This window comes from Microcaecilia unicolor, chromosome 1 (genome assembly GCF_901765095.1).
Source record: "Microcaecilia unicolor chromosome 1, aMicUni1.1, whole genome shotgun sequence".
NCBI classification, from domain to species: domain Eukaryota; kingdom Metazoa; phylum Chordata; class Amphibia; order Gymnophiona; family Siphonopidae; genus Microcaecilia; species Microcaecilia unicolor.
This window is the reverse complement of record NC_044031.1, coordinates 157,319,250-157,342,476: the sequence shown is the minus strand read 5'-3', so window position 1 is coordinate 157,342,476 and position 23,227 is coordinate 157,319,250. Positions and strand designations below refer to the sequence as shown.

The 23,227-nt window shown below is 41.5% G+C and overlaps 1 long non-coding RNA gene across 1 annotated transcript; it reads left to right on the top strand.

The window, feature by feature from the left end:
* Window positions 1-426: 426 nt before the first annotated feature.
* LOC115460116 lies at window positions 427-22,054 on the top strand. Its single transcript, XR_003940379.1, has 3 exons — window positions 427-440; window positions 8,284-8,287; window positions 21,917-22,054. It is a non-coding gene; the product is annotated as an uncharacterized LOC115460116 (long non-coding RNA).
* The last annotated feature ends 1,173 nt before the right edge of the window (window positions 22,055-23,227 follow it).

Below are 23,227 nucleotides of genomic sequence, written 5' to 3'. Positions count from 1 at the left end.
CTGATTTGTCCAAGTTGCAGGTTGAAAATGGTGGCTACTGATAGAGGTCAGAGCTGCCATTTTTAACCCAGGACTTGGATAGAGCAGGAGTGACTGGAGATCGTTCCTGATTCCCACTAGACACCATGGACCACTGGTAGAAACTGGGGGATGTTAGGACTTGAGGAGGCCAGGGGGAGGGGATTAATGGGTTTAAGTTTTGAGGGTGTCGAGTAGGGGGACTGAAGGGTATGGGTTGAGGAGGGGTAAGGTTATATAGTGTCCATTACGAGCTTTGATTTTGCTGTGTTGCAGAGTGTAAATATTTATGTTGGGTGGGTGGGGTATGCCTTTTTGAACAGGCTGGTTTTTAGTGATTTCCTGAAGTTTAGATGGTCATAGGTTGTTTTCACATCTTTTGGCAATGTGTTTCATAGTTGGGTGCTTATATAAGTGGAGGAGTGGCCTAGTTGTTAGGGTGGTGGACTTTGGTCCTGAGGAACTGAGTTTGATTCCTGGCACAGGCAGCTTCTTGTGACTCTGGGCAAGTCACTCAACCCTCCATTGCCTGCTGCATTGAGCCTGCCATGAGTGGGAAAACACGGGGTACAAATGTAACAGAAAAATAAAATATAGGAGAAGCTGAATGCATAGGTTGTTTTGTATTTAAGGCCTTTGCAGTTTGGGTAATGGAGGTTTAGGTATATTCGAGATGATCTGGTTATGTTTCTGATTGGTAGGTCTATGAGGTTTGTCATGTATCCTGGGACTTGCCCGTAGATAATTTTGTGGACCATGGTGCACATTTTGAAGGTAATACGTTCTTTGATTGGAAGCCAATGCAGTTTTTCTCGGAGGGGTTTGGCACTTTCAAATCGCGATTTACCAAATATCAGCATGGCTGCTGTGTTTTGAGCAATCTGAAGTTTCTTTGGGAGTTGTTCTTTGCATCCCGCATAGATTCCGTTGCAATAATCCGCATGGCTTAGTACCATTGATTGTATTAGTTTGTGAAATATTTCCCTTGGGAAGAAAGGTTTTACATGTTTAAGTTTCCACATTGAGTGGAACATTTTCTTTGTTGTGGAGTTCACTTGGCTCTCGAATGTGAGGTTGCGGTCGATTGTAACGCCGAGTATTTTCAGGCTGTCTGAGATAGGGAGGGTGTGGTCTGGGATGATTAAGGTTGTGGGTTTGTACGTATTGTGTTGAGATGAGAGGATGAGGCAGTGTGTTTTTTCAGTGTTCAGTTTCAGTTGAAAAGTGTTTGCCCATGAGTCCATGGTGTTCAAGCCGAGTTTGATTTTGTTGGTAATTTCTGTTAGATCATGTCTTAAGGGAATGAATATTGTAACATCATCTGCGTAGATGAACGGGTTGAGGCCTTGTTTGATAAGGACTTGGCCAGTGGGATCATCATTATGTTGAAAAATATTGTTGATAGTGGTGATCCTTGAGGTACTCCACAGTCTGCTTTCCAAGGTGGTGATATTTTTGAGTTTGATTTCACTTGGTATGCTCTGGTGGTTAGAAAGCCCTTGATCCAGCTAAGTATATTTCCACCAATCCCAACGTAATTTAAGAGTTTTAGTAGTATGTTGTGGTTTACCATGTCGAATGCGCTCGACATATCGAATTGGAGAAGTATGCTTTTGCCTGTAGCTATTTCCTGCTTGAATTTGGCCAGGAGAGTGAGTAGCATAGTTTTGGTACTATGGAGGGGGCAAAATCCCAATTGTGATTTATGTAATAATGAGAACTTATCCATGTAGTCAGTAATCTGTTTGGTCACCATGCACTCCATCAGTTTGACTGCTAGTGGGATAGATGCAACTGGGCGGTAGTTAGCAAGTTTGGTTGTTTTTTTCTTGGTATCTTTTGGGATTGGGGTGAGTAGGATGTTGCCATTTTCCTCAGGGAAAAGACCTTGTTGGAGCATGTAGTTTAGGTGGGATGTGAGGTCTGTTATGAAGCGGTCAGGGGCAGATTTTAATAGGTAGCTGGGGCAGGTATCCAGTTTGCAGTGAGTGCTGGAGAACCTTTTGATCGCCTGGGTGACTGTGTCGACGGTGAGGAGCGTGAAGTTTGACCAAGTTCGGTCAGCTGGGTATTCTCCTGGGTTTGGATCCAAATTATTGATGAAGTTTTCAGTATCAGTATTGTCCTGAGGTAGTGTTTTGCGTAGGTTTGTAATTTTTTCATTGAAGTATTTAGCGAGCTTATCTGCAGATGGAATATCTGTATTGGTCGCAGTGACCGCTGTAGTGTCTAGTAGTTTGTTCACAAGTTGGTACAGTTTCTTTGTGTCTTTGTAAACCGGCCCTATTTTGGTTTTATAGTATGTCCTTTTGGTTTGTCTTATTGCGTATTTGTATTTTCTTTGTATCTGTTTCCATGCATTGAGTGTGTGTTCATTTTTTAATTTTGTCCATGCTCGTTCGAGTTTCCTGGATTGTGTTTTTAGTTTTTTCAGTTCAGCGTTAAACCATGGTATAGAGTTATGCCTACGTGAGGTTCTTGTTCGTAATAAGGAGGGGGATGGGGTGGAGGGTTCAGCATTAATTGTTGGGAGGTAGAGAGGGTGTTGTGGGTGTGAATTATGTGTGGCCTGTTTACTGTTGATAGTGCAGCTGCAACCGTGCTATCAGCAATGCATTTTTAATGTTCGATAAATGTTTATCTTGTGTGGGAGTGTTTGGGACAGGTGATGGCTATGTCCCTAAATGTTTCTACAAAATCTTTGCACTTACCACTCATTAACTTTGTTGATAATGTGTGGTAAATGGAAAAACATGTGGCAGTTTAGTAAAAGGACCTCTAAATGCATTCTATGCTACATATTGAACACTGGCCCTAGGAGAAAATCTGAGAATTCTGCAACAGAACTTGGGAACTCGAAAGTCACACAACTACAGACAAAGAGAAACAACAACAACAATAGAACTAATTATGGTTATATTTTTTACTTTCCCCTAATACAACCAACTGGAGTGGACTAGGATCCTTCCACGTAATTGTTCCCTTATAAACTTTATGCATAGATGGTGCCAGTCCCCTGCAGCATTACTGTCCAGTTTACAAATCAAAATGCCTAAGTTAAGTAGTTTGCTGAAACAGGGCTGTTATTAGGAAATCTGAGTGGGCTGAAGTAGGACTCCCTATAGAGTTCTCTTGGCATGGCTTGATATCCTGGCCCAACCCAATATTAAAAGTGAGTCATCAGTTTGCTCACACAGCAGGACTTTCCTTTGTACTTTGTCGTATGAACAACGCAGCAGAGAGCCAAAAGTTTCAGTTCTTGCTGGTTTCATTAATAACCAACTAAAATGAACTCCTTAATAGGATTTTCCCTCCATTTCTTTGATTCTTTATTTCCTGGTTAACCTTTGGCTAACAAGTCAAATCTACAGTTTGATACCTTCATCTATAATGTAGTATACTTTACAATCTGCAGTACGTCAGTTCTATTAAAAAAAAAGTCTAAAAGTTTGTAGCTAAAGATCTAGTGAAATTCAGGTATGGGATATGAATTACTGTGAAGCTGTAAATGACAGAAGAAATATGAAATTGTTGGCATAGGGCACTGTGCACACCAAAGCTGTTCCTACATAGGGAGATTGGTGTGGGACAGAGTAGGAAGCAGAAAAGAAAGAAATGGGGACAGGCCAGGGAGTGGTGGAGGAGTTGTACAGGAGGATGAGAATAATGAGGAACAGGCCAGGGCGTGGAGAGGAGAGGCAGGAGAGATTATGAGATTCAAAAATTGGCAGTGGATCTCCTGGCCTATGTTGATATGTGTGCTGGGATTCAAGAAAGAGAAAGAATAAATTAAACCTCATAATTAAAGTAATAAGCATGATAAATAAAGTCAACAAGGCCATAATCTACATGCATCTATTGATATTACCATGATTAACTGGATACAAAACTGTGCAACAAAAGTTATTATTACTAAAATAATTCTAGTGACAAGAACACAAGGCCAAAATAAGAAAGAAAATAACTTCTCCTTGGGAAAATATGCATTGAAGGAAAATAATCACATCAATTTGCTCAGGTACATTAAATGCATTCTCTATTACCTATAGAACACTGGTCCTGTGTGTCGAGGTATCGCTAATAAATAAGCATCTCAAAAATCACCAAAGATAATCTAAAAGATACACCACATACACATATACCCCCAGATTCTATGTAGTGTGCTTAGATTTAGGCGCTGAAAAATTGGTGCAGATTCTATAACACTGCGTGTAGCTTAATTAGTTTAACAAGCTAATGAGTGCTGATAACAGCACTTAACAAGCAATAATGAGCACTAATTGGCACTGATTAGAATTTAGGCACACAACTCGCTAAGCGTATTCTGTAACGATGTGTGCCAAACGTCTAGCATGCGGAGGCAAAAAGGGGTATGTTTATGGGCAGGGAAATGGGTGTTTCATGGGTGTTCCAAAATTTAGATGCCTAGTTATAGAATATGGCCCAGTGTGCCTAAATCTACGTGCTGAGATTTACACAAGGTTTTCTTTGGTGTAAATGGATGTGCACAGATATCGGCGCTGAAGTATCAACTAAGGATATTCTATAATCGGCGCCTAAATCTAGGTGCCGATGATAGAATAAGCTTAGTTGGCACTGAATTCAGCGTCAGTTTTTTTTAGACGCTATATATAGAATCTCATTCATAAGGAGGGAGGGGTGGCAAAAACACATGTTGTGGCTGTTTATGACACCATGATCTTCAAACTTATGAAGTGCCGGTTCTACATGTATGTTCCTGCTGTCACACAACATTTTTTGTGTTTTTCTATTCATATCTTGCATGTAGAGCCAAATATACATGTGCTTTATAAAACATGGTGTAAACAGTGCCTTCTATAAAATATTTGTAGAGTTTTTAGACAACCAGACTTAAGACTTCCTTTCTCATACCTACATAACCTATATAAAGTTATCTGCATATTGGGCTTCACGTTTGTAAGAGTCCACTTCTGCAAATAAAGCACTGCTTTACTCACAGAAATGGCTTCAAAAATGACCCTCTTGAAGGACAATTCCTTTAAACTAGGCGCTAAAAATTATGCACCCATTGTACATGTAGATGTTTAGAATAAGCGCATAGGTGCCCATTCATATAGATATAGTATATGCCAATATGCCGCCTAAGTGCTATTCTGTACACTTACATTGCTTAGAACAAGTAGAAGTAAATCAATTTTTTACTCGTTCCAAAAGTACAAAGACTAGGGGACACTTGAGGAAGTTACATGAAAATACTTTTAAAACAAATAGGAGGAAATATTTTTTCACTCAATGAATATTTAAGCTCTGGAGCTCTTTGCTGGAGGAAGTTGTAACAGCGGTTAGCGTATCTGGGTTTAAAGAAGGTTTGGACAAGTTCCTGGAGGAAAAGTCCATATTCTGCTATTGAGACAGACATGGGAAGCAACTGCTTGCCCTGGGATTTGTAGTATGGAGTGTTGGCACAATCTAGGTTTCTGCCAGGTACTTGTGTCCTGGCTTGGCCACTGTTTGGAAAACAGGATACTGGGCTACATGGACCATTGGTCTGACCCAGTATGGCTACTCTTATGTTCTTATGATCTTATATTTGCAAGGGAGATATACAGGAGTGGAGCATGGGCAGGACATAGACAGGGCTCCCACTTACAGGCCTAACTCACAGAATGCAGTAAGTTGTGTGTGTCCCTGTTGCATTTAGGCACCCACTCTTAGCACCAAGTGCAAATGTGGACACCTTATCCCTTATTTGTCTTGTTTGTCTGTCCTAGTTAGATTGTAAGCTTTTTCAAACAGAGACTGTCTCTTTATGTCCAGTGTACAGCGCTGCGTACGTCTTGTAGCGCTATAGAAATGATAAGTAGCACTAGTAGTAGTAGTAGGTGTGCCAATACCAGTTTATGCTAATATCTAATCTAAAAAATACTTTTATACCGCATATACCTTAGCAGTTCTATGTGGTTCACATGTAAAAGAAGCCAGGCATACCTGGGGAAATCCATTAAAAGCAACCAAGCAAACATTGAAATGAATAAAGATAATCATACCATCTCCATACTTAATGCAGAAACTTTTCAAATAACCATGTTTTTAAAAATTTCCAAAACAGCAAAGGCTATTCAGATGTCTAACAGATGAAGGAAGATCATTCCACAATTTAACTCCCACAAAGGAGAAAGAAGATTGGAACATTTTCTTATAAGTGAAAACCCAAAATATCCTTCAACCATATAATGCTATCAGAGTTAGCAAAAATAATCAATGACAACCTATATTGTGCCACCAAGCCATGCAGTATCTTAAAAATAAATTATACAAGCTTTAAAATAAACTCTGGCTTGAATTGGTAGACAATGGGCTCTAACCAATAATGGGGTCACCCTATTGAACTTTCCCATCAAATAGACCATTCTATAATGAAACATAGAGGGCCATAATTGAACAGGGCTGGCCATCTATAAAGGCGGCCATGTCTAACGCCGGCCCCGTCAAGCGGCGTACCTGACTGTATTATCGAAACAAGATGGCCAGCCATCTTTTGTTTCCATAATACGGTCGGGGCCGGCCAAATCTCAACATTTGGCCTGCCCTTAGAGATCGCCGGCATTAGAGATGGCCGCCATTGGTTTTCCCCGATAATGGAAATTAATGGCGGCCATCTCAAACCCAGCCAAATCCAAGGCATTTGGTCGTGGGAGGACCCAGCATTTGTAGTGCACTGGTCCCCCTCACATGCCAGGACACCAACTGGGGGGGGGGGGGGCACTGCAGTGGACTTCACAAAATGATCCCAGGTACATAGCTCCCTTACCTTGTGTGCTGAGCCTCCCAAATCCACTGTACCCACATGTAGGTGCCCCCCTTCATCCCTAATGCTATGGTAGTGGTGTACAGTTGTGGGTAGTGGGTTTTGGGGGCTTTTGGAGGGCTCCCATTTACCACTACAAGTGTAACAGGTAGGGGGATGGGCCTGGGTCTGCCTGCCTGATGTGCACTGCACCCACTAAAACTGCTCCAGGGACCTGCATACTCCTGTCATGGAGCTGGGTATGACATTTGAGGCTGGCATAGAGACTAGCAAACAAATGTTTTTTTTTTTATATTTTTGTTTTGGGTGGGAGGGGGTTGATGACCCTGGCGTAGTAAGGGGAGATCATCCCCGATTCCCTCCGGTGGTCATCTGGTCAGTTTGGGCACCTTTTTAATGCCTAGTCGTGAACAAAAAGGGACCAAGTAAAGTCGGCCAAATGCTCGTCAGGGCCGGCTTTCTTTTTTCCATTATCGGCTGAAGCCGGCCATCTCTTAACCACGCCACCGTCCCGCCTTCGCTACCCTGCCGACACGCCCCTTGACCTTTGGCCGACCCTGCGACGGAAAGCAGATGAAGCCGGCCAAAATTGGATTTCAATTATACCGATTTGGCCAGCTTTAGAAGAAGGCCGGCCATCTCCCGATTTGTGTCGGAAGATGGCTGGCCTTCTCGTTCGAAAATAAGCAGGATAGGCACCTAGTTTGTTATAGAATAGCTTCTACTACCACCCTTGAGGTGCCTAAATGAAGGCGCCCAGCTATAAAAGTGCCTCTTTATGGATAAACTACAAAAGTATGGTTGTAAAACACATTTTAATTCACAGTGCTTCCAAGATTTAAATCCAGGAAATAATTTGTTGAACAGTCATGTTTTTTGGCAGTAATAGTTTTATGCACATTTACAGCAAAATGATCTGGCAGATCAATTCATAAAGTCACTACCTAGGAGAAATGTTAGATTTGGTTTAAGAAGCTAAACTAAACTAACCCTTTCAAATCCATGCTCAAGACAAGAACAGTTCAGGTACAATCCCTGCATCAGAGGGCTTATTGTACCTAAAAGGCCTGTTTATTAAGTGGTGTTAGAGCAGGCTTTTCTAACCCTGCTCCTCGAGGGTCGTAAACCAGTTGGGTTTTCAGGATTTCCCCAATGAATATGCCTGAGATCTATATGCATGCACTGCCTCCATTGTATGCAAATAGAGCTCATGCATATTCATTGGGGAAATCCTGAAAACCCGACCTGGCCAGGGCCAAGGTTGGACACTCCTGTGTTAGAGCAATAATGCAGTGTTGAACAATATCACACATTAAAAGGGCAATTCTATAATCTAGGTGCTCAGAATATGCGTGTGTTATGCATCTAATTGTTTTAGAATAATGACATATATGAGCATATATGCACACATTCACATGCAAATGCCAAAATTCTTCAAATACCCGCTTAACTTAGACAACACATATTTGCAATAGGGGTGTGTACAGGGAGTTGAAATGGCTGCAAATAGTCCAAAAATATGACTATTCGGCTGCTGTCTAATTCTGGTAGATTTGATCATGCCATCCCCCTCCTAAAGGAGGCACATTGGCTCCCCATCCCTTACACAGTGCACTACAAAACTCTGTTTGCTTTTTAAAAGTTACCATATCAACCATCCCTATTATCTGGCTGATTTATTGACACCTTATATACCTAGCCGTCTGTTAAGATCAGGGTCACAACAATGTTTGGTAGTTCCATCTTTTTGGCTATATGGCCTTGACTCAGTGCATACCAGGATGTTTAACGAGGTTAAGCTGTCCCTCTGGAATGCACTCCCATGGTATTTATAACTTGAGAACTTATTTTACGTTTTTAAGTGATTGCTTAAAGCCTAACTATTTCAGGCAGCCTTTCAGACTTAATATGAGCCTCACCTTGCCTTTGCGGGTTTGTTGCTGATTGGGACTGGAGTATTTAGTGCTGGATTAGATGAGATGTTATATTGCTATTTGTTTGAGTGTGATGTGTTTTCTTTGGTTGAATTTTGCTTTTATTCTTTCCTATAATTTTTGGAGTTCTTTTCTTAAATATTTATTTTTATTATGACTTGAAAAACGCTCAGGGGGGCCATTCCAATGGGCAGTATATCAAACTTAAAATAAACTTGGAAATGTATAAATGCTTTAGTATAATGACATATATGAGTGTATGTGCACATACACACAGGGTTGCCGATTGACTGAACCAAGCCTGGGGTAGGGTCACTGCTGCCGGGCCTCCCCCTCCAGGACCACCGCTGCTGCCCCCCGGACTGCTGCGTTACCAGACCACAAAAATTGTGGGGGCCGGAGTCCAAAATGGGGGACATATTTTGCCCCACTTCCCTGCACCCCATCACAACTCCACATACCTTGGCTGGTGGGGCTCCCCAAGCTCCGCCAGCAGAAGCCTTTCTCCAGTGCTGTTCTCCACCGCATTGCTTGCCCTGTAGCTGCTTTTTTCCTCATGTCATGCACGTTGAGCATGCACAATGTGAGAACCCCCACCAGCCAAACCAGAGACCCCGAAGTCCTGTGTCTGCTCCTCCCCAGCCTCTAAGGGGTGGGGGCCCGGTGCCTGAGTTTTCTCTCTCTTGCTCCTGTGAGGATGCGATCACCAGAGTCCTGTCAGGAGCAGGAGAGAGAAAGACCCCTGCACCAAGCCCCCCCCCCCCTTGGAGGCCAGACCAGGAGGAATCTTGACCCTCTGCCCCCCTCTTGGCAGCCCTACATATACATGTGCAAATGCCAATATTCTGCCTAAGCGGTATTTTGCAAACCCCACTTCTTAGGTAACACATATTTGCAATGGGGGTGGGGCATAAGTAGGGTTCCCACTGACACGCGTAACACAGAATGCCACATTTAGGTGTCCACACATATGCTGGTCAAACTCAAGAATCATCAGTATGTTCCTTTACCTGCAGGGAGGGTGGGAAATTTTCAAATAGCCCATTTGCCTGGATTGGTCACAAAAGAAAAACACACCGAGTACAAAATATCTAGGAAATGGCCATTTTCAAAACAAAAAGACAGACCTTTTTATTGGTTCATAAATAGTCATGCTCGCCACTTGATTTTTGGACTTTTCAGCAAAATGTCCAAAACTGGATTTAGACGTCATATCGAAAATGCCCTTCTTAATCTCTCCCTTAATCAGGGCCGCCGAGAGCCGGAGCCAGGCCTGGGACAAGGCCGCCCCTGGCCCCCCCACACGAGGTCCCCGCCCACTTGAGATCGCCGGGCCCCGCCCACCCAAGATTGCTGGGCCCCACTGCCACCCACCAACCCGAGGTCGCCGGGCCCCCCCTCCACCCGCTATCGGGCCGGGCCCTCGGAACTAACCTTAAGCCTCCTTTCACTTCGCAGCAAGCAGCGGCAGGGCAGACCTCTCCTCCTTCCTTCCGTGCCCCGCCCTCGTGAACATTACGTCAGGCGAGGGCGGGACATGGAACAAAGGAGTGGCCTGACCTGCTGCTGCTTGCTGCGAAGTGAAAGGAGGCTTAAGGTTAGTTCTGGGAGTGACGGAGGATGGGCCAGGCGGCGACAGAGGGCGGGCCAGGCAGCGGCGGTGGCGCCGGGTCCCCCTGGAGGCCTGGACCCTGGGACTTTTGTCCCCCCTGTCCCCCCCTCTCGGCGGCCCTGCCCTTAATTGCATTCCTTTATATATGTATTATATTCTTTTCAGTGAGACTAAGGATGTTTAGTCTAGCTTCCATAAATTATGTGCAAAACATTGCATTCAAACAGGAACAACATCCTACTCATCATGCAAGGTTCAAGTCCATGCAGTTAACATTTGCAACAGAGAATAACAAGAAGCAAAGAGCTGAAGGAGGTAGTCAATCCAAGAAACTAGTGAAAAAATCTATCCAAAGTTCCACTCAACAGCCCTCTGCCCAGATATGGTATTATTTCACAGAAGCAGTTTGTTCATGACGGCTTGTTGATGATTGCAGAAGGTATGATGCTATTTGCAGAAAAACAGAGTGGGGTTCACACTCTCCACAGCAAACAGACACAACAGAGAAGGGGTGGAGAGGGCCCAATATCAAGAGATCAGTCACCACATAAACATGAACAAAGGAAAATAGGAAAAACCTACCAATCGATGGATATTCTATTATATATTGATTGATACAAACAAAGAAAAACTATAAACCAAAGTGTTGGCTAACTGACATTGAGGGAGGTAAAAAATATAAAATCTATCAAATAAAATATGTAACTAATAAACACATGTGTTTATTAATTATGTGTTTATTAGTTACATATTTTAGGCCTCATGTGATTCTTATTAATTACTCCATCAATTGATATATAAAAGAATATCCATCGATTGGTAGGTTTTTCATTTTTTCCTTTGTTTATGTTTTACTAATATTAAAAATATTAAAAATTTTAAAAATCTTACAGAATTATAAAATTATTTAATATCATCTGGTGTAATATTCAATTAGTTTCAATTTTATGCCTACATACATATGGTGGGGTATTTGTATTAGATTTATTATGTATGTATTTCTCTGTTTATTTATATTATTTTGTTTTGTTAAGATATTTATGTTTAATTACAATTTAATTGTTTGAATATAGTTTTTATAACTGTATCTGTGATGTTTTTAACAAAAATTATTAAGAATTATATAAATATACGGTTGTTTATGATTATGTAAATGATCTGTTTGAAATCTTTTTTTATATGTATGTTTTGATATGTTTTTATATGTTTACAATTTTGTAGACCCCTGAGGAAGGCTGATATAGCCGAAACACGGACCGTGTTGGGTCCCAATAAAGGTTTTTCTGGAGCATCTTACCCCTGAGAGTGGTGACTGATCTCTTGATATTGGGCCCTCTCCACCCCTTCTCTGTTGTATGATGCCATTTGCAACAGTTAAAACAAAGTGGCTTCAGAAAGTTTTGCCAGTAATGTACGCCTGCTGCCCAAATTCCAAATAGATGCAATCTAACATGATGCTTAAATGAACTGTATGACATTCATAAGAACTTGCTTATTACAGAATTACAACAGGTGGAATATGTTTCTGTAATAGCAGATCTTTGGAACAGCAATAATCACAATTTTCTTAGAATGACTATTGATTGCATAAACACGGAGACACTATTGCCCCATTCCCATGCTTTGGCTGTTTGAAGGTTTAAATATTCCTACACTTGGGGAGAAGATTGCTCAAATGATGGCTGAAGTGTTCACAGATTTCTACATAAGAACTAAGATCATCTGCTGTGTTACTGACAATGCAGCAAACATTACAAAAGCCTTGCGTCTTCGTGTTCTTCTCTCTCACCAAGGTGATTAGCATGCAGTCTAAATCAGAGTATAGAACATCACTAAGATAAGACTTAGAACTCTTGAACCAAAATCTTCCTTAATACAGTAATCAAACAAAGAAAAATAACTTACAGTTCATATGTGCTGGACAAGAGTTCTTGCCTTGCAAACTGGGATTCGGTTCTCAACCAACACTCTCTCCATGCAAGAGAGAAGCTGGGAGCAATTCAGCAACATGCTGAGAGAGAGGTTGTATATAACTTTTATACTGGTGAAAAACTTGATGGAGATACAAGGGCTTTTAGGGCTCATGCATTAGGCATAAATTAACAACTAGATCATAGAAGGAGTATACTACAGCCAGCTTAACAGATCTGAAGGAGAGGGTGAGGGACTACTAGCCCAGCATGCTTAGAAAATCAGGCAAGCCAATAGAAAAAGTCCCATAAGACACAGGGTTTTGGGACATGTGCTTTGAAAGAGCCTATTACAGGGAATTACATGATTACCAGGATTTGTTATCTTATCCATTTTAAATGTACAGGGACAGTAATCAGGTAAGGACAGTGCTCAACATATTCACATGAATAACAAACAGTTCACCTGTATATAAATGGGGGCAGGGCACTTCTGAATGACATTTGTGCTGGTGGCAATGAAGAGAACAGAAGTTCATTCTGAACAGAGTCCAACAGCCAATCATTTTCCTAGTCAGATACTTTGTGAACACTCAGGAGGGAGTGGAAAATATGAAAAAGGATCTGCTGAGGGTAGAAGAATGGTCTAATGTTTGACAATTAAAATTCAATGCTATGAAGTGCAAAGTGATGCACTTAGGGAGTAGAAATCCAGGGGAGACATATGTGCTAGGTGGTGAGAGACTGATATGCACAGACAGGGAGAGGGATCTTGGGGTGATAGTATCTGAAGATCTGAAGGTGACAAAACAGTGTAATAAGGCAGTGGCCATTGCCAGAAATATGCGAGGCTGTATATAGAGAGGTGTAACTAGCAGAAAAAAAGGAGGTGTTGTTGCCCCTGTACAAGTTATTGGTGAGGCCCTTCCTGGAGTATTGTGTTCAATTTTGGAGGCCATATCTTGCTGAAGATTACTTATTTGTTCGTTCATTCATTCATTCATTCATTCATTCATACTTGTATTCCACAATTATCCAAAAACAAATTTTGTTTCAATGTTGCTTACATTTAACAGTTGTTAGAGATTATATTGATTCAATTACATTTACAAGGTTATATGATGCTGTGTTTTACAGTGGTTGGCAAGATAATTATTGCTGCGTATGCAATATTCATTGGGTTTCTTGAGAATGTATGTCTTAGTTCTTTTCTTAAATGGGAAGATGCATTACAGTTAGAGGTTGTGATGTATATTGTTGTTCCAGAATGATTAGTGCATATTTTACTCATAGAATTTCCTGAAGAGGTGGGTCTTTATGTCTTATCTGAACTGGAGGTAGTTTGTGATATTTCTTATGACTATGGGAATTGAGTTCCACCATTTTGAGACCAGGTAGCTAAATCCCACCATGTAGGAGGACTTGTATAGTATGTTTTTGCAATTGGGCAGGTGAAGTAGTAAGTAACCTCTAGTTCCTGGGTTTGCATTTCTTGGTGATAATTTGATCTTGTTTAGCATGTAGTCCGGTGACATGCCAACCAGTATTTTTAAGATGATTGTTCTAGTTTTGAAAAATAGTATGGCCTTGATTGGGAGCCAGTGTAGCATTATGAGTAGTGGGATTGCTCTATAATATTTCTATTTTTTGAGTATCAATCTTGCTGCAGTGTTTTGGATGGTCTGCAACAATCATAGTAGGTTTTCTTTCCAACCTACATCCACTTGGGACAATATCAGTGTCTGTACAATAAGACGGGATGACTGTCTGGGGAAATAGTCTCTGATTCTTCTCAGTTTCTATAGTGTTTTGAAGCTTTTTGATGTGATTGCAGCAACTTTAATCTTCAGTAGTCAGATGTTTGTCGAGACTGATTCCTAGTATTTTTATTTGTGTTTCAGTTGTTGATCTATTATGAGGTTTTGGTAAGTGGTAGGATTGTGCTGGCTGACTGGAACCAGGAGTTTGGTTTTGTCTCAGTTCAGCTTAAGTTTGACAGTTGTGCTCCAGTTGAGTGGAGGAGTAGCCTAGTGGTTTGTGCAGTGGACTTTGATCCTGGGGAACTGAGTTCAATTCCCACTACATCTCCCTGTGACTCTGGGCAAGTCACTTAACCTTCCATTGCTCCTAGTACAAAATAAGTACCTGAATATATGTAAACCACTTTGAATGTAGTTGCAAAAACCTCAGAAAGGCTGTATATCAAATCCCATTTCCCTTTCCCTTCCCCTTTTCCATGAGGCCAAGTCCTTTTTTGGCCTGATCCAGTACCTCTGTGATGCTGTTGTTGAAAGGTATGTAGATGGTGACACCATCTGCATATATGAATATGTTAAACCCATTTTTTTCCAGTTTCTTGCCAAGTGGAGTCATCAGGACATTGAATAATATTGGTGATATTAAGGAACCCTGAGGGACCCCACATTAAGGGATCCAGGAGGCTGAAAGCTCATTGGACATCTTGACAAGGTTGGATCTAGTTCTTAGAAAACTGTTAAACCATGCTGCTACTGCTCCTGTTATTTCTATGTTGTCGAGCAGGGTCATTAGTATTGTGTGATCTACTAGGTTGAAGGCACTTGACATATTGAATTGTAGTAGTAGTATTGACTGGCCTTAGCTTATTATTCTTTTGAACTTTGTGATCAGGGTGGTTATGACTATTTTATTGCTATAGTGTGGTCTGATGCCTGATTGAGAGCTGTGAAGGACTGTGTAGTGCGTTAGGTATTCTATTAATTGTTGTGCTACTATTCCCTCCATTGTTTTGGTCAGCAGTAGTATTGATGCCACTGGTCTGTAATTAGTGAGTTCACAAATCTTTCTGGTGGTGTCTTTAGGTATTGGAGTGAGTATGATGTTGCTCTTGTCAGAAGGGAAATGGCCTTTCGAGAACATGTATTCTATGTGTTCAGTTAAGCGTTTGATGAACCAATCTGGTGGGTTTCCATCATATAGTTTGGGCAGCTGACTAGTAGGCAATTGGTATGGGCATATTTTGTCAGTAGTGCTTTAACTGAGCTGGTTGTTGGTTTTCCTCTTACCTTACCAGGTAGTCTTATCAGATCTCCACCAGTTACGGTCTCTCTGTACCTTACCCAACTACCTGTGGGGTACCCCAGGGCTCTCTCCTAGCTGCCACTCTTTTCAACCCCTTCTTAGTCCCCAACCGTTCCTCATTCAGTCACTTGGCTGCAGTCTCTACTGCTTCACTGACGATATTCAAATTCTTTTCACCGTCCCTTCCTCTTCCTTGGATATCTCTCCACTTCAAATTTATCTTCAGGTAGTGGATAGCTAGTTAGAAGTTAATCTTCTCTTTCTTAATTCCACAAAGCACAAGGTACTCTAACCCTTTCCCCCTAATAAAGAGTTTTGCTCTGCCTCTCCAACATACAGAGTAACTCTTGTGGGTTACTTTAGACACTAAGCTTTCCTTTAATTCCAGATCATTTCTCATCTGTCCCCAAACACATAGGGAGTCTTTTACTAAAGCTTAGTTCGAGTTATCTGCAGCAGGGCCCATTTTATTCCTATGGGCACTGCTGCAGATAACTCGAGCTAAGCTTCAGTAAAAGACCCCCATAGTCCTCCCAACACACAGCTGTAGACACCCAAATGCCCCCTTGCTTCCTCCAACCACTCCCTTCCTCCACCACATACTCTTCCTTCATAGATATCTCTTTCATGCCTACACATCCCCAATAACTCCCCTTACAACAGCACATCCACCCTCCCTGTCACCTTCACACCACATATTCCCATAGACACACAGCTACTCTTTTCTCTCTATATACAAATATATACACATCTCTCGCTCTCTCTCTCACACACACAACATGTCCCATACCCCTCTACCCATCTACGTAGCCGCTGTCACCTACTGAGTCATACTATTCTCTATGTCTTCCTATTGTGTCCTACACACAGACATTTCTAAGTCTGAATGGAGGAATGGGAAAAACACCACTGAGTCTCTGTATAAGTGTATGTTTTAAACTTGTTTTTCTTTTAAAACTTGTTCTTTGATTTAAGTTAGTTTTAGAACCTGAGTCTTTTCTCAATTGTCCTTTGTTTGGTGGCATTTTTTTTTTTATCCCCAGAAGATCCTGAGATTTCAAGGTAAAGAATGTCTCCCAGGAAATTCTTCTCTCTGCTGGTAAGAATCCAAACACTCCTGCCACAGGCAGATCTGTTTATTTTCTAAGGGGAAAAAAAAAAGAAGCTTTGGTATATTGGATGTGTAATTTAATTGATGGTCTTTCTTGTAGCTTGGAAGCATGCGGCACACCAATGCAGTACACTGTTTCTTCCAGAGTCTCAGTTCCTTGATCCAGGTCTGGATAGCTACTTCTTATTTTTTTTTTTTTAGCAGGCAATTGTTTTCCGCAGACTCCCTAGTGTGAGCATTCCCTAAAGCCACAGGATACCTTAATATATAATTTCTCTTTTACTAGCTTTCACTCATATACTCAATTCATAAGTAAAACTTTATACTCATGCACTTTTATTTAAAACTCGTTTCAGGATCTTGTGGGCTCAGACATATTAATCAGACCTCCTTCCATTTTCTGTTTTATTTCAAGCTTAGCTTCTACTGTGAAACTGATATTTCTCACTGTAGTATCTCAATGGCACAGATATAATATTTTATCTATAGTAAGCATTAATAGCCATTAATTATGAACTGTTGTATCATTTTTTTCTTTACAAATTAACTGCCAGTGTTAGAACCATTCCAGCAATTGCACCACCTCTCCCTGTCTGATACAGACAGGCTTCTCCTCAGAATCTCAAAGCAATTCCTCTCACTGAAGAAAATCATTATTATTAATTTTTTTTTTTACTCTTGGAGTAAATTTTTAGCATCATTTCATTTTCCAGAAGATTGTTTCCTTTAAAAGGATTATCTTTTGAGGTGGCTTTCAAGGTCACTGTGACTCCATTGAAACTGAATTGCCTCAAATATTTCCTTTCACTTTGCAACACCTACAAGTGGATTAACATTGCCCTCCTTTTCCAAGCAACCACAGAGTAGATTCAAACCCCCTATTTCTGCCTGTTTTTACCTGTAAATCCACTCTCTCCTATACCTTAGCTTCTCTCATGCAAATCACTTTCACACAACTTAAGGGGCCTTTGTACTAAAGTGTGGTAAAATCTTAGCTTAGTGCATTCTAACATGGGACTTTCCCATATGCTAAGCCCAGGTTTAACACAGCACTTCTTTGTAGGGCATTTCTTTTATTAAGTTATTTATTTTCTTTTTCAAGTCATGCGCTAATGTTGTCACTAACACACAGAACCTGCACAGGGAGACACAGGAGGCGGTAATTGGTCCCACATTAACCCTGCATTATCCATTAGTGTGCATTAATCACAACATGCTAGATGGACAATGCAAGAATGCCTACTCTCTGCCCATGACATACCATTACTAAAAATATTCTCCAAGATTAGATAATGTGCAGGATACCAGAGGCTAGCAGGCTTAAAATACCACAGTATGCTATAAGCCATTTTGCGGTCACCTGTTGGCATGCTGTAATTATAACTTAAGGGCTTAAAACCCTTTAGTAAAAGGGCCCCCTAAAATTCCTAAAAGTTTTTTTTTTAATTTGACCAGATTACTATACATATCTATGGGTCAATACTCTCTCCTCTTTTCCTATAGAACAGCTAAAGGTTCAGACACTGTTTTACAGGCAGAGCCTTAGTGGTTGCTACATTTATCTCTTACCAATGTGGCCTATACCTGCCCCATAGGTTCAAGGTATCCACTGAAATATCCACTGTGATCATGGTCTATCTTCCCTTGCTGTCCAGTCTTCTTAACACAGCAGCAGCCTTCTATTACTGCAACTAGATCTCAATTATTCCTCTTCAATCTTTGTTTCCTTAAAAAGTGATGATGGCTACGGCAACCCTCTATGTAGCAGCTCTTATCTCTCTTAAACACTGACCAGTATTAACAATGGCCACCACTGCAACTGCTTTTAATTTTTTTTATACTGGGTAAACACAAAGAACTTGATCAACAACCATGAAAGAATTAACGACAAAGAAGAATTAGCCCTTGTGTGAGGCAGTCTATAGGACACTGCCATTTTCCCATAAGGATACTCCCTCACAGTGCCACTTAAAACCCATAGTCCTGCCTAAGAGAGAAGTGATACAGGAGGGATGGAGCCAGGAGGGTATGGTCCAGGAAGTATATAAGCTAAAGCCATTGCTAGGTTAAGGAGACCCAGAGGAAAGCAGTGATGCCCAACTGCATTTGCCTTCACCACCTATGTGTGAACTGCAACTGCTACACCTAGGTAGGCCAAATTCAACTTGGAACCTTGCAAATTTGGACTTTTGACCCAAATGCCTGCTAGAGACTATATTGGTAACTCTAGAGAACCAAGCCAGAGTCAAGTAAAGTGTAATGCCATACTGTGAGACAGTAAGGTACATCATGGCCCTGCAGGAGCGGCCGATGAAGAACCTCATTACATCAAAGGAATGATTTGTGTTTATTTTTTCTCCCACCCATGAATAGAACAGGATCCATACCTGATATTTAAAATAAATAGTATTTTCCTTTACCTGCACCCGTTGTGTGACGAGCACTTGGGCGACTTTACCTGGTCCTGTTTTTCTTACAACCAAGGCACAAAAAGGTGCCCAAACTGACCAGATGACCACCAGAGGAAATTGGGGATCACCTCCGCTTACTCCCCAAGTGGTCACTACCCCCCCTCAAAAAGAATCTTTAAAAATCTTTTTTGCCAGCCTCTATGCCAGCCTCAAATGTCATACTCAGGTTCATCACAGCAGTATGCAGGTCCCTGGAGCAGTTTTAGTGGGTGCAGTGCAGTTCAGGTAGGCAGACCCAGGCCCATCCCCCTCTACCTGTTACACTTGTGGTGATAAATGTGAGCCCTCCAAAACCCACCACAAACCCACTGTACCCACATCTAGGTGCCCCCTTCACCCGTGAGGGCTATGGTAGTGGTGTACAGTGGTGGGTAGTGGGTTGGGGGGGGTTGGGGGGCTCAGCACACAAGGTAAAGGGGCTATGTACCTGGGAGCAATTTATGAAGTCCACTGCAGTGCCCCCTAGGGTGCCCGGTTGGTGTCCTGGCATGTCAGGGGGACCAGTGCACTACGAATGCTGGCTCCTCCCATGACCAAAGGGCTTGTATTTGGTCATTTCTGAGATGGGCGTCCTTAGTTTCTATTATCTCCAAAAATCAGAAACGACCAAGTCTAGGGACGACCATCTCTAAGGACGACCTAAATGTCAAGATTTGAGCGTCCCCGACCGTATTATCGAAATGAAAGATGGACATTCATCTTGTTTCAATAACATGGGTTTCCCCGCCCCTCCACTGGGACGTTTTGCGAGGACGTTCTCAGCAAAACTTGCGCGTCCTCTTCGATTATGCTCCTCCATGTCAGTCACTGGAGCTGGAGCTGTGGAAGATAAGAAGCAGAGAATTCACTGACTTGCTTCCTGAGCAGCGAAAGAGAAAGGGGAGATCGACTTGGAGAGGGAAGGCAGAGACAGAGGAAAAGTGTGATGTTCTAATTGTTAAGGCATCTGTGTCTACAGCCAGAGTAGAATATCTTTTCAAGAAAAGGAGATAGGAGACGCAGTCCAAGAACAGCAGAGTTGTAAGTATTTCAGGGAGAGTCTGTAAAAGCAACAGAGTATCCCACAATTGTTCTTAAAGTCTTAGAAGGCAAAAGGTTGACAGGGGAGACTTAGCTCCAAAGACTACATTTTTGTACTTGTTTTTAAAGAAATTATGCATTCTTGATTTATGACAATGACTTACTGAAAAGGATTTTGTTACTTGCTACCCTTTTGCCACATCAAATTCTTCTTTTATTGGAATAAAACATTTTGGTGTGAAGAGTGAAATTTTAAGTGCTCCCTGCTCCCTCCTCTCCTACTCTTCAAAAACACATGGAATTGGTTTGGAAAGATTAAAAAATATTCATCCCTCCCCCCTCCTGCAAACATACAGCACCCAAAGGTGCAGGAAGGATTGAGTAGCCAAACACGTGCTGGCAGTTTTGGAAGCTGAAGAGAGAGAACTTAATTAAGATTTGCAGGATGGTAAGGGGAGAGTGTTTGATAGGGTGTAGGGATGTGGGCTGGGGAGAAGTGCTTGCTGAGGTCTGGGGATATTTTTAACTCCAAATGGTAACTGTAATTGGCAGCAAAACTAATTATGCCTATAAAACTTTAAACTACAATTTCAAGGAAACATTTCTAAATTTATATGCTTTAATTTTAGCTAATCTCACCATCCCATATTCACCAGTTCACCTGCTTTGTTCTATTAATGATTATTGTATGGTCCTTCCCAATCCAAAACAAGCTGTTTTGGAACCTACTAGACATCATGCCTTTTACTTTGCATTCCCTTTTTACTGGAAATTTCTTCCCTGTGAGATCTGTACCAAACTGTCATTTAAAAACTCAAATCACCTATAAAGGCTTGATTTTTGCCAAGCCTATAATTCAAAGTAGGGTTGACTTGCTAACACCACTGTTTCTTTTTTTAGTCTCTCTGTTTGCCTCCCTTTCTCTACTTTCACATACCTATGTCTCCCTCTATTGCCTTTTTCCTTGTAGTCCCTTCCCATTTTCTTGCCCTTCCTAAGTTATCTGTAGTTGAATGAATGATTATTCTTTCTTGATTTATATTGTAGATTCTTTTCCTGCTTTAATGTTTTGTAGTTTTGTTGTTCTAAACTGCCTAGGTCTGCCAGTTAGTTAAGGCGGTATAGCAAATGTATTTGAAATAAATAAACATCTATGTGTTGGCACACATACATGTAAGTTCTGAAAAATCTACATACACGTGTATGTGCAGACATATAGATGTTTATATAGATACGTTCCCTCTGTTGATGTTATCCATGTTCATCCTTGTAAAATGGATGCTTCCACTACACATAACTGGTGCGCACATGCCCATTTCTAGATGTATTTTAGAACAGGCTCTTTGTCAGCAAAACCTGTTTTAAAATACTACCAGAATTGTACATGTTTCAGCCTGATTGTTTCAATTCTGATTTCTATCTAGCATGGGGCTCAAAGTACAAATTAGTAGTGAGGGCATTTTTGGGGGAGGTAGTAATAAATAATGGGGGATTAAGAATTACTCCGTTAATCCCTCTTGTCAACTCTTGGCCAAACCAAAGACTGAGATAGGGCAATAAATGCATATTTCCTATGTAAAATGGGGAATACAGGTGCAGATTCTTGACCCATCCAAATCATACCCCTTGAAATCTCTGCATAATGTAGGTCTCCACCTGTAAATAGCAGCTTTTTGAAATTGTCACAACGTATACACTTTCATGCACAGATGCTTTTTAAAATAAGGTTCATATCACAAGGCACCTAGATTAACACACCTTAAAAGGGGGTGGGGAAATATGTTAGGTGTACCTGATTTCCAGCACTGGGCATCTGCTTTAGGTACTTCATATTACTATTAGGCATGCTTAGTTTCAGATGGGAGTCAGACATCCAGGCAGCAATGTCAGACAGGTAGGCTTATACTTTGGCCTGGATTTTTGCTGACATTTCTGGTGTGGAGAGGTAGATCTGGGAGTCATCAGCATAAAGGTGATACTGAAAACCAAGGGATGAGATAAGAAGAAAACCAGGAAAGAACAGAGTCCTGAAATCCAAGAGAGGACAGCATATCAACGAGTAGGCAATGATCAACAGTGTCAAAAGCAACAGATAGATTGAGAAGGATGAGGATAGACCTTTGGATCTGGCCAGGAACAGGTCATTGGAGACTTTAGCAAGCACTGTTTTAGTTGATTAAAGAGGGTGAGAGCCAGATTGAAGTGGATCAAGAATAATTTGAGATGAAAGAAAGTCAACCCAATGGTGGTGAACAGCACATTCAAGTATATTGGATAGGTTAGGGAGGAGGGAGATGGGGCAATAGTTGGAAGGACAGGTAGGATCCAATAAAGGTTTTTTTGAGGAGTGATGTGACTATGGCATGTTTGAAGGCATCAGAAACAGTCACAGTGGAAAGTGAAAGATTGAGGATATGACAGATAAAAGGGATGACAGTAGGAAAGATAGTGCTAAGTAGATTGGTGGAAGTAGGATCAGAGGATCAGTTTCCTTTTCAGTGACTTCAGAAAAGGAAGAAAAGGAGGCAGGGGTTGAAGGAGAGTTGAGAGAACGGATTAAGGGTGAGAGGTGGAGGTGACTTGGTTGAGAATTCAAGTTTAATCTTGTGAACCTAATCATGAAAGTACTCAGTCGTAATCTGGGGAAAAAGTGAAGAGGGAGTTGGAGTTGAAGGCACTTTGAGGAGAGAGTTCAGTGTGGTAAAGAGACGTTGAGGGTTTGAGTCAAGAGAATTTGTCAACTGGATATAGTAGTCTTGTTTGTCAAGTGAAAGAACAGACTGAAAGGAGGTCAGTATGAATTTGAAATGTATGAAGTCAGCATGGGCATGGGATTTCAGCCAAAGGTGTTTGGCAGAGTGGGCACAGGAATGAAGGTAGCGGATTCTAGGGGTCAGCCAAGACTGGGGTTTGGTACGCTTTACAGAACAGGGAATGGGAGTAGGGAGAGTATCCAGAGCAGAGGAGAGAGTAGTATTATAGGAAGAGACAGCCTTATTGACAGACTTGGATAACGTGGAGGGGCATAATCGAATGGGGGCGCCCATCTATAAGGGCGCCCATCTCTTTCAAAAATGAGTTGGATAGTGGTTGAGAAGAGATTAGAAACACTGGAGGACAAAATGGAAGGGTCAATAGCCTGAAGATTCCTAAATATATTGGTTGAGAATGGATGGGACTAGGGGGGGAGGGTGTTTAAGTGTGAAAGTTATCAGATGATAGAGAGTGTCGGGTTCTTGAGGCAGAACCAGAATTCGTGAGCCCTTGGGCCACTGCAGAGGAGCGGCAGCGGCAGGCAAGA